This window comes from Triticum aestivum, chromosome 2B, assembly GCF_018294505.1.
Source record: "Triticum aestivum cultivar Chinese Spring chromosome 2B, IWGSC CS RefSeq v2.1, whole genome shotgun sequence".
In the NCBI taxonomy this organism is placed as follows: Eukaryota; Viridiplantae; Streptophyta; class Magnoliopsida; order Poales; family Poaceae; genus Triticum; species Triticum aestivum.
This window is the reverse complement of record NC_057798.1, coordinates 295950652-295965801: the sequence shown is the minus strand read 5'-3', so window position 1 is coordinate 295965801 and position 15150 is coordinate 295950652.

Sequence of the window (15150 nt, the reverse complement as noted above, 5' to 3'; positions counted from 1 at the left end):
CCGCTTCGATGCCCAGCTCGTAGAGCTACAGGAACTAGATACGTCTCCAACGAATCTACTTTTCCAAACACTTTTGCGCTTGTTTTGGACTCTAACTTGCATGATTTGAATGAAACTAACCCGGACTGACACTGTTTTCAGCAGAACTGCCATGATGTTATTTTATGTGTAGAAAAGAAAAGTTCTCGGAATGTCCTGGAAATCTACGGAGGTACTTTTTGGAATTAATAAGAATTTTTGGCGAAAGAATTAATGTTAGGGGGCCCACAGCCTGTCCACGAGATAGGGGGGCGCCCACCACCCTAGGGCGCGGCCTCCTATCTCGTGGTCCCCCTGGACCTCCTCCGACCTCAACTCCAACTCCATATATTCCGTCTCGGGGAGAAAAGAATCAGGGAGAAAGTTTCATCACGTTTTACGACACGGAGCCTCCACCAAGCCCTAATCTCTCTCGGGAGGGCTGATCTGGAGTCCGTTCGGGGCTTCGGAGAGGGGGATTCGATGCCGTTGTCATCATCAACCATCCTCCATCACCAATTTCATGATGCTCACCGCCGTGCGTGAGTAATTCTATCGTAGGCTTGCTGGACGGTGAGGGGTTGGATGAGATTTACCATGTAATCAAGTTAGTTTTGTTAGGGTTTGATCCCTAGTATCCACTATGTTCTGAGATTGATGTTGCTATGACTTTGCTATGCTTAATGCTTGTCACTAGAGCTCGAGTGCCATGATTTCAGATCTGAAACCATTATGTTTTTATGAATATATGTGTGTTCTTGATCCTATCTTGCAAGTCTATAGTCACCTATTATGTGTTATGATCCGACAACCCCGAAGTGACAATAATCGTGATACTTCTCGGTGATGACCGTAGTTTGAGGAGTTCGTGTATTCACTATGTGTTAATGCTTTGTTCTGGTTCACTATTAAAAGGAGGCCTTAATATCCCTTAGTTTCCTCTAGGACCCCACTTCAATGGGAGGGTAGGACAAAAGATGTCATACAAGTTCTTTTCCATAAGCACGTATGACTATTTACGGAATACATGCCTACATTACATTGATGAATTGGAGCTAGTTCTATATCACCCTATGTTATAACTATTGCATGAGGAATCGCATCCGACATAATTATCCATCACTGATCCATTGCCTACAAGCTTTTCATGTATTGTTCTTCACTTATTTACTTTTCCATTGCTACTGTTACAACTACTACAAAAACCCAAAAACATTTATCTTTACTTTTGCTACCGCTATCTTTATTATCATACCACTTTTGTTAGTAAACACTTTGCTGCAAATACTAAGTTATCCAGGTGTGGTTGAATTGACAACTCAACTGCTAATACTCAAGAATATTCTTTGGCTCCCCTTGTGTCGAATGAATAAATTTGGGTTGAATACTCTACCCTCGAAAGCTGTTGCGATCCCCTATACTTGTGGGTTATCAAGACTAATTTCTGGCGCCGTTTCCGGGGAGCATAGCTCTATTCTCTTAGTCACTTGGGATTTATATCTGTTGATCACTATCAAGAACATGAAAGACGATCGAACTATTATTTTGCCCTCAACTACGAGGGGAGGTAAGGAACTGCCATCTAGCTCCGCACTAGATTCTCCTTCCGTTATTAGTAGGCTTGCGACACCTAAACCTGCTACTGCTATGAATTTTGATATGTCGCATGTTATTGATGATGCCACTTCTGCTATGCATGATGAAACTACTTCTGTGCGTGATACTACTGTGCCATTAGGTGAATTTCTTGATGAACAACTTGCTAGAGTTAGGGGGAATGAAAATATTGAAGAACCTATTACTGATGATAGTGATGATGAAGGTCCCCCAATGATTATGTTTTACCTGTTGTTCCTAAGGGTTATGTTATGAATGAAAAAGCTGCTATGGAAATTCTTGCTTGCAATGATAGAGATGATCTTAAGGAATTATTAGCTAAATGGAAGCAGCAGTCTCTTAATGCTAGAATGAAACCCGATCCTGCTTTTGCTACTTCACCTATCTGTGTTACTGATAAGGATTATGAATTCTCTGTTGATCCCGATATTATTACTTTATTTTAATCTGATCCTTTTTATGGCCTTGAATCTGAAACTATTGTGGCACATCTTACCAAGTTGAATGATATAGCCACCCTATTTACTAACGATGAGAAGTCTCGCTATTTATATATCCTTAAGATATTTCCGTTCTCATTAAAGGGTGATGCTAAGACTTGGTATAATTCTCTTGCTCCTGGTTGTGTGCGTAGTCCCCAGGATATGATTTATTACTTCTCTGCTAAATATTTCCCTGCTCATAAGAAACAAGCTGCCTTGCGGGAAATATATAATTTTGTGCAAATCAAAGAAGAGAGTCTCCCACAAGCTTGGGGGAGGCTTCTCCGGTTACTTAATGCTTTGCCTGATCATCCTCTTAAGAAAAATGAAATACTTGATATCTTTTATAATGGACTAACCGATGCTTCCAAGGACTACTTGGATAGTTGTGCTGGTTGTGTTTTCAGGGAAAGAACAGTCGACGAAGCTGAAATATTATTGAATAATATGTTGACTAATGAAAATAATTGGACTCTTCCCGAGCCAGTTCCTGAAGTAATTCCTGAACCAATTGAGCCAACTCCTGAGCCTATTCCTAAACCCACTCCGAAGAAGAGAGGTGTTTTATTTCTCAGTCCTGAAGATATGCAAGAGGCAAAGAAATCAATGAAAGAAAAAGGTATTAAAGCTGAAGATGTTAAGAATTTACCACCTATTGAAGAAATACATGGTCTTAATATACCGCCTGAAGAACCACATTGTCTTGATAACCCGACACAGGTAGTAAAGGTAAATTCTCTCTATAGATGTGATAAAGTTGAAATACCCTCTACTAAATTTCATAGCCCATGCTTAGATGAATTTGATGACTTTATGGCTAGACAAGAAAGTTTTAATGCTTATGTTGGTAGAGAGTTAAAGAATAATGCTTTCGAGATAGGACGCGTAGGTGATAATCTGGCTAGAGTTAAAGATGAACTTCACCGTGTTAGCAAATATGCTTCTATGGTTGCTACTCAAGCTGAGCAAGTACTTAAAGCTCAAAATGATTTGCTTGAGGAATTAAATAATAAAAATGACTTTGCAGTTAGAGTGGCTACTAGAACTGGTAGAATGACTCAGGAACCTTTGTATCCTGAAGGCCACCCTAAGAGAATCGAGCAAGATTCTCAGAGAAATAATTTAGAGGCACCTAGTTCTTCTAAAAAGAAGAAGAAGAAAAATGATAGAACTTTGCATGCTTCTAGTGAACCTACTGTAGACACACCTGAGAATCCCAATGATATTTCTATTTCTGATGCTGAAACACAATCAGGTGATGAACATGAACCTAGTGATAATGTTCATGATAATGTTCATGTTGATTCTCAACCTAGCAAAGACAATGATGTAGAGATTGAACCTGCTGTTGATCTTGATAACCCACAATCAAAGAATCAATGTTATGATAAGAGAGATTTTGTTGCTAGGAAGCACGGTAAAGAAAGAGAACCATGGGTTCAGAAACCCATGCCCTTTCCTCCTAAACCATCCAAATCAAAGGATGATGAGGATTTTGAGCGCTTTGCGGAAATGATTAGACCTATTTTCTTACGTATGCGCTTAACTAATATGCTTAAAGTAAATCCTTATGCTAAGTATATGAAGGATATCATCACAAATAAAAGAAAGATACCGGAAGTTGAAATTTCCACCATGCTTGCTAATTACACTTTTAAGGGTGGAATACCAAAGAAACTTGGAGATCCGGGTGTACCAACTATACCCTTCTCTATTAAAAGAAATTATGTTAGAACTGCTTTATGTGATCTTGGAGCCGGTGTTAGTGTTATGCCTCTCTCTTTATATCGTAGACTTGAATTGAATAAGTTGACACCTACTAAAATATCTTTGCGATACTGTCGGTATTTGTGAGGATGTGCCTGTTGTGGTTGCAAATGTAACTATGTTAACGGACTTTGTTATTCTTGATATTCCTGAGGACGATAGTATGTCTATTATCCTTGGTAGACCTTTTCTTAATACTGCAGGGGCTGTTATTGATTGCAACAAAGGCAATGTCACTTTTCATGTTAATGGTAATGAGCATACGGTACACTTTCCGAGGAAACAATCTCAATTTCATAGCATCAATTCTATTGAAAAAGTTCCAACTATCATTTTTGGAGGTTTTGAATTTCCTCTCCCTACTGTCAAGAAAAAGTATGATATTCTTATTATTGGGGATTTTCATATCCCCGTTGAGGTAACTTAGTGTTATTCGAAATTTCTCCGGTTCCGTGTTATTCGGAATGAGTTTGTTAACAAGACTTGATCAACCTTGTTAGTGGGTTCATTTTGATGATCACGAGATGGATGAAACTAGAAGGCACAACCTTCTGTACCCTCTTTTTACTTTCTGTTATTTAGAATAAATAAAGCAAAAATAGTATTATCTGTCTGTTTTCTGAATTATCCGTGCATTAAAAAATAGTCCAAAATAAAAGTGCTCCAAATGCCCTGCAAATTTAGTATGATTTTTTCTGGAATATTTGAGGATTTTAGGCACTGAAAACACTGCAGGAGGGGCAAGCACCAGGCCACGAGAGAGGAGGCCCCCCCCTGTAGGGCGCGCCCCCTGTCTCGTGGGCCCCTGGTGGCCCCCTCCACTTATGCCAGCACCCACACACTTCATCTTCTACCCAAAAAAATCCCCATCCAGCTCAAGCACGAGTTCTAGCTCGTTTTTGCTGCGATTTTCGATCTCTTAGCTCAAAGCTCCATTCGCAAAACTGCTTTGGGAGATTGTTGCTTGGTATGTGACTCCTCCATTGGTCCAATTAGTTTTTGTTCTAGTGCTTTATTCATTGCAAATTTTTGCTGCATAGGTGACCATGTTCTTGAGCTTGCATGTTAAATTTTTGAGGTCCCAAGCAATTCCAATGCATGATATAGGTTCTTGGCACTTGTAGGAGTAGTTTCTATCAATCTTGTTTAGTTTTATTCACTTTTATTTTGAAGTTACTAAATTTCAGAAATTTTCAGAAAAAGAAATATGCTTAGAAGAATGTACCAAGGTGGTTCCTCGGCAAAGAAACGGCCAAGGATTGCTATATGTGAACAAGATGTTAATTTGCCAAGGGACGCAAATGTACGGGCTTGTGAGTGGGCATCCGATGATTTTATGGTCGAAGCAGGCTTCAAGGGGGAATTTGACGCGTATGTGCGTAATGCCGAGCAGGAGGACTTCTTACAAGATAAGTGTCCTCAATATTATCAATTGACTGATTCCTTTGTGCGGAGGTTCGAATATATTTCTGCGCGTAATTCTCCTAGTGTCATGTTTGATATTTATGATGCATCTTATACCATGGATTTAGAGGATTTCACAACTGCTTGCAAACTCCCGCGGTGGGGTAATATTAATGATCCTCCCAAATCTGAATTTAGAGATTTTCTTACTAGTATTACTGTGGGAGAATCTAGGGACATAACACAAGCTACCATAGGGAGCATTCATTTTCCTGCTATACATTACTTTGCTCTCTTTATTGGTAGATGCATTAACGGTAAGGACGAGGTATGCCACATGTGTGCCCCTGATCTTTGTGTCCTCAAGAGTGCTGTGTCAGGTTATAAAGGTTATAACTTGGGGGCAATAGTTGCACGTAGGTTGCAGAATAATAGTAGAAGGGGTGATTTCTTTGGAGGAATTTATGCAACCCGTGTGGCTAATTTTCTTAATATAGCTCCACGAGAGGGGGATATGATCGTACCTCCTGTTTATTTGGATAAAGAAGCTATGTTTGATCATCATTTTCTTGAGAGGAATGAACAATTCCTCCATTATCGACTAATCTATGACAGACGCAACGTCGTCCCTGTTACTCTTCCTGCTCCCTACCTTTTTGATTATCAGGCAAAAGGAAAATATGTTGTCACCAGGGAAGAAGCAACTGAATATGAGAGGGGAATGGAGGCAGCTCGCCAACACGCTGCTGCTCAGGAGGCGGTCGCCTCTGCATCTCAGTACTACCCCAGTTTCACTTATGGATATCAGCCAGGCGGTCATTGGTATTAAACCAACTTAGGCCAAAAGCCTAAGCTTGGGGGAGTACATATTTCTCACCGACTTTACATTCATGTTCACACACTAGTCGTCGGTGCTCATACTCTTTCATTGTATTATCCATGCTAGTTTAAATTTCTTTTTCTAGTTTTCTTCTTGTGTGTTTAATAAACCTTAAGAAAAACCAAAAAAATAGTTTGTTTAATTTCCATGCTTGTAGTAGAAATTAAAATGAAAACCCAAAAAGATTTCTAGTTCTTCTTCTTACTTGTTGGGAGCTTTCCCGTGTAAATAGTTTTATTTTCTTTTCTTTCTTTTGGGGGTCGAGAAGACCATATTGAAAATGCTTAGTGGCTCTTATATGCATGATTGTTTATTTAATTTAGAGCCCATATTACTTGTCTTCTCTCTTGAGTTGAATGCTTGCAGATTCTAGCTTAGTCCAATGCACGTGCACTCTTATTATTATACACATCGTTCGGTCGTGCAAGTGAAAGGCAATAATGACGATATATGATGGACTTATTGGGATGAGAAAAGCTGGTATGAACTCGACCTCTCTTGTTTTTGTAAATATGATGAGTTCATCGTTCCTGAGTCAGCTATTATGAAGTAAACATATTTGCAATGACATTTAGAGATTATAGTTGCTTGTGCCATGCTTGATTAGCTATGAGTTATAATGGTTTACCTTGCGTGCCAACATGCTATTAGAATGATTATGATGTGGTATGATGGGATGGTATCCTCCTTTGAATGTATTAAGTGACTCGACTTGGCACATGTTCACGCATGTAGTTGAATCAAATCAACATAGGCTTCATGATATTTATGTTCATGGTAGATTATATCCTACTCATGCTTGTACTCGGTGTGAATTAATTTTAATGCATGTTTACGACTGTTGTAGCTCTCTCAGTTGGTCGCTTCCCAGTCTTTTGCTAGCCTTCACCTGTACTAAGCGGGAATACTGCTTGTGCATCCAAACTCCTTAAACCCCAAAGTTGTTCCATATGAGTCCACTATACCTTCCTATATGCGATATTTACCTACCGTTCCAAGTAAATTTGTATGTGCCAAACTCTAAACCTTCAAATGAAATTCTGTTTTGTATGCTCGAGAAGCTCATGTTTCAACTAGGGCTGCCTATATCTTCCATGCTAGGTGGGTTATTCTCAAGAGGAGTGGACTCCGCTCCTCATTCACGAGAAAGGGCCGGTAACCGGGATGCCCAGTCCCATGATCCAAAAAGATCAAAGCAAATCAAAATAATTAAACAAAACTCCCCCAGGGCTGTTGTATGTTGGAGGCACTCATTGTTTCGAGCAAGCCACGGATTGATGCTTGTTGGTGGTTGGGTGAGTATAAACCTTTACCATTCTGTTTGGGAACTGCCTATAATGCATGTAGTATGGAAGATACAGCCATCTCATAGTTGTTGCGTTGACAACAAAAGTATGCCGCTCAAAATGTTATTCAATCTCTATTTTAAAATCGAGCTCTGGCACCTCTACAAATCCCTGCTTCCCTCTGCGAAGGGCCTATCTATTTACTTTTATGTTGAGTCATCATCCTTCTTATTAAAAGCACCCGCTGGAGAGCACACTGTCATTTGCATTCATTACTATTGGTTTATATTGGGTATGACTTGACTGGATCTCTTTTACCATGAATTACAATGTTTAGTCAGTCCTTGATCTTTAAAGGTGCTCTGCATTTATGTTTTGCGGTCTCAGAAAGGGCTAGCGAGATACCATTTTGTTATATCATGTTATGATTATTTTGAGAAAGTGTTGTCATCCGAGTTTTATTATTATGGCTCGCTAGCTGATTATGTTATTGATATGAGTAATTGTGAGACCTATGTGTTATTGTGAGTATGGTTAGTTCATAATATTTGCTGAAACTTGAATGCTGGCTTTTCATGTTACAACAACAAGAGCAAACAGAGTTTGTAAAAGTTTTTCTTTATCACTTTCAGTTTATCAACTGAATTGCTTGAGGACAAGCAAAGGTTTCAGCTTGGGGGAGTTGATACGTCTCCAACGTATCTACTTTTCCAAACACTTTTGCCCTTGTTTTGGACTCTAACTTGCATGATTTGAATGAAACTAACTGGGACTGACGCTGTTTTCAGCAGAACTGCCATGATGTTGTTTTATGTGTAGAAAATAAAAGTTCTCGGAATGTCCTAGAAATCCACGGAGGAACTTTCTGGAATTAATAAGAATTTTTGGCAAAAGAATTAATGTCAGGGGGCCCACAGCCTGTCCACAAGACAGGGGGCGCCCCCCTAGGGCGCGGCCCCCTATCTCGTGGGCCCCCTGGACCTCCTCCAACCTCAACTCCAACTCCATATATTCTGTCTCGGGGAGAAAAAATTAGGGAGAAAGTTTCATCGCGTTTTACGACACGGAGCCGCTGCCAAGCCCTAATCTCTCTCGGGAGGGCTAATCTGGAGTCCGTTTGGGGCTCCGAAGAGGAGGATTCGTCGCCGTCATCATCATCAACCATCCTCCATCACCAATTTCATGATGCTCACCGCCGTGCGTGAGTAATTCCATCGTAGGCTTGCTGGACGGTGATGGGTTGGATGAGATTTACCATGTAATCAAGTTAGTTTTGTTAGGGTTTGATCCCTAGTATCCACTATGTTCTGAGATTGATGTTGCTATGACTTTGCTATGCTTAATGCTTGTCACTAGGGCCCGAGTGCCATGATTTCAGATCTGAACCTATTATGTTTTCATGAATATATGTGTGTTCTTGATCCTATCTTGCAAGTCTATAGTCACCTATTATGTGTTATGACCGACAACCCCGAAGTGAAAATAATCGGGATACTTCTCGGTGATGACCGTAGTTTGAGGAATTCATGTATTCACTATGTGATGATGCTTTGTTCCGGTTCTCTATTAAAAGGAGGCCTTAATATCCCTTAGTTTCCGCTAGGACCCCGCTTCAACGGGAGGGTAGGACAAAAGATGTCATACAAGTTCTTTTCCATAAGCACGTATGCCTATTTATGGAATACATGCCTACATTATATTGATGAATTGGAGCTAGTTCTATATCACCCTATGTTATAACTATTGCATGAGGAATCGCATCCGGCATAATTATCCATCACTGATCCATTGCCTATGAGCTTTTCATATATTGTTCTTCGCTTATTTACTTTTCCGTTGCTACTGTTACAACTACTACAAAAACCCCAAAACATTTATCTTTACTTTTGCTACCGCTATCTTTATTATCATACCACCTTTGCTACTAAACACTTTGCTGCAGATACTAAGTTATCCAGGTGTGGTTGAATTGACAACTCAACTGCTAATACTCAAGAATATTCTTTGGCTCCCCTTGTGTCGAATCAATAAATTTGGGTTGAATACTCTACCCTCGAAAGCTGTTGCGACCCCCTATACTTGTGGGTTATCAGAACTCCGCGGGGTCGGCAGTGCCGTTGTAGCGGGGAGGCAGGTCTGGCTTGAACTTTCCCGGCCAGGCGACACTGCATAGCTCGATGGTGAAGGCGCAGCAGCCTGTGGTGGCCACCGGAGCTCTCTGCTGACGCGGGGCTTGCTCCTGGGGATTCCCGCGCGCTGCTGCGAGGAGAAGCGCGGGGTCTTGACGTGCTGGGGCAGGGATGTGGTCATGGCGTGCCGGTGCAGGAAGCACGCGAGCACCTTCTTTGGGGACGAGGGATTTCTTGGCAGCTCCTTTTTTGTCGCGCGGGCGCTGGACGCGATGAATCTCGTCCAGGGTCCGCGCGCCTTAGAGCCAGGGCGCCTTCTTGGGGAGGAGGTGGCGGAGGTGCCTACTGAGCTGCATCACCCGCGCTGGACGGAGGGCGAGGCAGCGAGAGGGACGGCGCGGGGGAGCCCCCTGAGGTGCTGACGAGCTCGGTGATGCAAGCGAGCCACTCCTCGTAGAGGTCGTCAACTTGGCGGTAGTGCAGGAGCTCACGCGCCAGGAGCAACGCGGCGTGCGCGTCCATGGAAGCGCGACGGGCGTGCAACGACGAACCAGCTAGGGTCAGCGACAGGGTGGGGGTGCGGCCTTCCCGCCGCACCGAGGGATGCAGCAACGAGGCCTGCTGCTCGTTCCCCGCCGGGCCGATGGCGGCGTTGGCGGCAGGCGACGGAGAACGACGGGGACACCCACCGACAGGAGCCGTCTGGGCCACGCGGGCAGCGAGAGCAGCCCGAACGCTCAGCACGAGCCCGATGAGCATCAACCATGGACACGATGGACGATCGAACGTGGAATAGCGGAAGAAAGATCCCGGCGCACCCCTACCTGGCGCGCCAAATGTCGGATGTTGGGTTCCGGCAGACCCTTGAGGTTCAAACTCTGGGGTGCGCGGGAAGATCTTCCCCCTACCAGTCCACGTCCAATAGCCTCGCGAGAATCTAAGCTAAATCGATGAACAGCACGAGGGACACGAGATTTATACTGGTTCGGGCCACCGTTGTGGTGTAATACCCTACTCCAGTGTGTGGTGGGGTGGATTGCCTCAGGGGCTGATGATGAATAGTACAGGGGAAGAACAGCCTCGCGAGAGGTGTTCTTGAGCTGGTATGGTGTTCTCTTCAGAAAAGATCTCTCTCTCTCTAAAGTGGTGTCTATCTCTATTTATAGAGGCCCTGGTCTTCTTCCCAAATATTGAGCGGGAAGGGAGCCAAAAAAGCCATTTCGAAGGGGAACATCTAGTATAAGTTATCCTGACTAAAGTTGGTCTTCGGCTGGCAAAGGCACTGGCGATGACGCCGTCTTGGGCTCCACAGTGACCTCCATCCTGCCGCTCTGCTGGTCTTGGTCTCGTTGCACCGAAATGGTACCCTTTGCCTGATGCCTCGGTACTCCGCGCCTGTTCTTGCCCCCTTTGCACCAAAGAGGAAAAAGGACACTGTGCAGGCCGGCGCCCGCCTGGCACCCGCCTGGTCTCGATCGTCATGGCTTGCATCACGAGCACCTCGCGAGGTACCCTTGCCTTGATCTCTTCGCCTCCTCGCGAGCCTGCCTGGTGAAGCCGCTCTTGAGGAAGCCTTGCATCGTCCGCCCCGCGAGGCTTGGCCCTCGTGAGGGTCTTGAGTTTGCGTTGATCAATATGGGCCATACTGGGCCACCACTTGAGCCACGCCGCAGGCCGCAGGCAGGCAAGTCTGGGGACCCCCGTTCCCAGGATGCCGACAAACACCATTGCCTCTCCGATGAAGCGTGTGTAGTTTACCACAGACCTTCGGGTCCATAGTTATTAGCTAGATGGCTTCTTCTCTCTCTTTGATTCTCAATACAAAGTTCTCCTCGATGTTCTTGGAGATCTATTCGATATAATACTCTTTTGCGGTGTGTTTGCCGAGATCCAATGAATTGTGGATTGATGAACAAGATTATCTATGAATATTATTTGGTTCTTCTCTGAATTCTTATATGCATGATTTGATATCTTTGCAAGTGTCTTCGAATTATCGGTTTAATTTGGCCTACTAGATTGATCTTCCTTGCAATGGGAGAAGTGCTTAGCTTTTGGTTCAATCTTGCAGTGTTCTTTCCCAGTGACAGTAGGGGCAACAAGGCATGTATTGTATTATTGCCATTGAGGATAAAAAGATGGGGTTTACATCATATTGCTTGATTTTATCCCTCTACATCATGTCATCTTGCTTAATGCGTTACTCTGTTCTTATGAACTCAATACTCTAGATGCATGCTGGATAGCGGTCGATGTGTGGAGTAATAGTAGTAGATGCAGAATTGTTTCGGTCTACTTGACACATACGTGATGCCTATATTCATGATCACTGCCTTAGATATCTTCATAATTATGCGCTTTTCTATCAATTGCTCCGCAGTAATTTGTTCACCCACCGTAATACATGCTATCTTGAAAGAGGCCACTAGTGAAACCTATGGCCCCCGGGTCTCTTTTCTATTATATTACATCTCTTTTGTTTACATCGCATCTCGTTTACTATTTTGCAATCTTTACTTTCCAATCTATACAACAAAAATACCAAAAATATTTACTTTATTATCTCTATTAGATCTCACTTTTGCGAGTGACCGTGAAGGGATTGACAACCCCTTTATCGTGTTGGTTGCAAGGTTCTTCATTGTTTGTGCAGGTACTAGGTGACTTGTGCGCTGTCTTCTACTGGATTGATACCTTGGGTCTCAAAACTAAGGGAAATACTTACGCTACTTTGCTGCATCACCCTTTCCTCTTCAAGGGAAAACCAACGCATGCTCAAGAGGTAACAAGAAGGATTTCTGGCGCCGTTGCCGGGGGGGATCTACGCCAAGTCTAGACATACCAAGTACCCATCATAAATTCTTGTCCCTCGCATTACATTATTTGCCATTCGCCTCTCGTTTTCCTCTCCCCCACTTCTAAAACAATTTTTGAAAACCTTTGCCTTTTCTTCGCCCCTCTTACATTCTTCTCTTTTCATTTGCTTCCTGAGTGTTCATGTGTTAGATCGCTTGATTTGCCTTCATGGCTAGCCCTCCTATCATTGTTAGTCCTCCCGATAATAAAGTCCTCAATTTTAAACAAAGGGAGGGAGAAAATCTAAAAGATGCTTGGTTTAGAATTTGTAATGCTGAAAATAGATCTACTAGAAAGCAATCCACTTCCGTTCTTCTTCGCAATTTTATGTAGGCATTACTCCTTGGAATAGATATGTTCTTGACACCATTACTGGAGGGAATTTCTTGGGAAGCCATAATTTTGTTTCATATAATGCCATGATAGATTTGTTTGGCCCACCACCTCTTTTGGTCAATGGAACTGTTTTAACCTTTGAACACGTGATGCAAAGGCTTGATATTATTGAAAACAAAATTGCTACTGTTAAATTAATCAAAAATTTGGATAAAAAGATCCATAACCAAATTACTCAATACAGATCTAAGGTAGGAGTTACTCTGAAAAATCTTAGGGAAAAAGAACCCATAGTTAATGAAAAGATAGATCAAGATTCTACTAGAATTGATAAACTCGAAGATATTATCACCAACTTGGGTTCCGCTTTTTCTGCTGTTAAAAACACCTCAAATCCTCCTCCTACCAAAGTCGCCAAGTTTATTTACGTTCCTAAGAATAAGGGTGAATCTTCTAGTAAGGAAAATGAAGATCTCAAATCAATAAGTGTTCACCCCAATTTTTTTGATATCATTAACAAAACCAAAGAACCTCCTAGAGGGTATGTGTGTTCAATTGAAGAATTGCATGCCGAAGATGGCAATACATAGATCTATTCTTGTTTGTATGCCTAGCTAGGGGCGTTAAACGATAGTGCTTGTTGGGAGGCAACCCAATTTTATTTTTCCTCATGTTTAGTAATAAATAATTCATCTAGCATCTCGTTATATGGGGTTTTATGTTTTAATTAGTGTTTGTGCCAAGTAGAAACTTTGGGAAGACTTGGGTGAAGTCTTTGCGATCTTGCTGTAAAAAAAGAAATTTGAGATTAGCCGTCATTTTGTACTGGAGAGTTCTTTTAGGTTGATTCTTTTTGAACATGATTAATAGACAAATTCCTCACGTCCACCAATTTATTTAAGAATTTTTAGAGTTACAGAAGTATTCGAAAGTAACAGATTACTACAGACTGTTCTGTTTTTGACAAATTCTGTTTTTCGTGTGTTGTTTGCTTATTTTGATGAATCTATGAGTAGTATCGGGGGTATGAACCATATAGAAGTTGGAATACAGTAGGCTTAACACCAATATAAATAAAGAATGATTTCATTACAGTACCTTAAAGTGGTGGTTTATTTTCTTATACTAACGGAGCTAATGAGATTTTCTGTTGATGTTTTGTGTTGTGAAGTTTTCATGTTTTTGGGTAAAGATTTGAAGGATTTTGGGATAAGGAGTGGCAAGAGCCTAATCCTGGGGATGCCCAAGGAACCCCAAGGTAAAATTCAAGGACATCCAAAAGCCTAAGCTTGGGGATGCCCTGGAAGGCATCCCCTCTTTCGTCTTCATCTATCGGTAACTTTACTTGAGGCTATATTTTTATTCACCACATGATATTTTATGCTTGGAGCATCTTGTATGATTTGAGTCTTTGCTTTTTAGTTTACCACAATAAACCTTGTTGTACACACCTTTTGGGAGATACACATGGACCGGAATTTATTAGAATACTCTATGTGCTTCACGTATATCTTTTGAGCTAGACAATATTGCTCTAGTGCTTCACTTATATCTTTTTAGAGCACGGTGGTGCTTTTATTTTATAGAAATTATTGATATCTCATGATTCACTTATACTATTTTGAGAGTCTTTTAGAACAACATGGTGTCGGTGTACTAGAGTATGGGTACCTTAGTATCCCGGACTTGTGCACGGGCAGTTGCAGCGCCCCGCGGCAAGGCTTGCCGGGCGACCGCCAAGGTCCTCCGTGGTTCCCTTGGAGCCATTCAAGAACAAAGTATTTAAGCTCAGGAGACAAGGCCCCGGCAAGAGGAGCTTGCCGGGAAGGCCAACCAAGGCATCCCAATGAACTTGCCGCGATGCGCCACGCGTCCCGGCAAGGCAACAAGGCCCCAGCAAGAGGAGCTTGCCGGGAAGACCAACCAAGGCATATCAGGGCCCGGTGAGCGACAAGCTTCCGGACCCGACAAGACAACGGCCGTGGCAAGGTGCTTGTCGCGGCAGGCGGCCACTCTGTGCCCACGCTCCAGCGCATCCACCAACATGTCGCTCTGGGGGCCTTTCCAGGCGCGCGTGGCGGGAGGCTGTGCAGCCAGCGGTGCGCGGTGGCATGCGAGGCTGACAAGATCGCCATCGTGGCGAGCGGTGGCACCCCTAACGGTCCTTTTCTGCACTGTTTGGGCGACACATACGGGCATTTAATGCCCTTGTCCCCTGCCGTCAGGGTTAGGTAGGAAACACAGTACAAATAACTGTACCAACCACCTCGCTTTTTACATTTGTACCCTTGTTTACGTTGCCACCTGTCGGTGACCCCTTGAGCATATAAAAGGAGGCCCATGCGCAACATAGACGGGGTTCGACTCATTCGGAA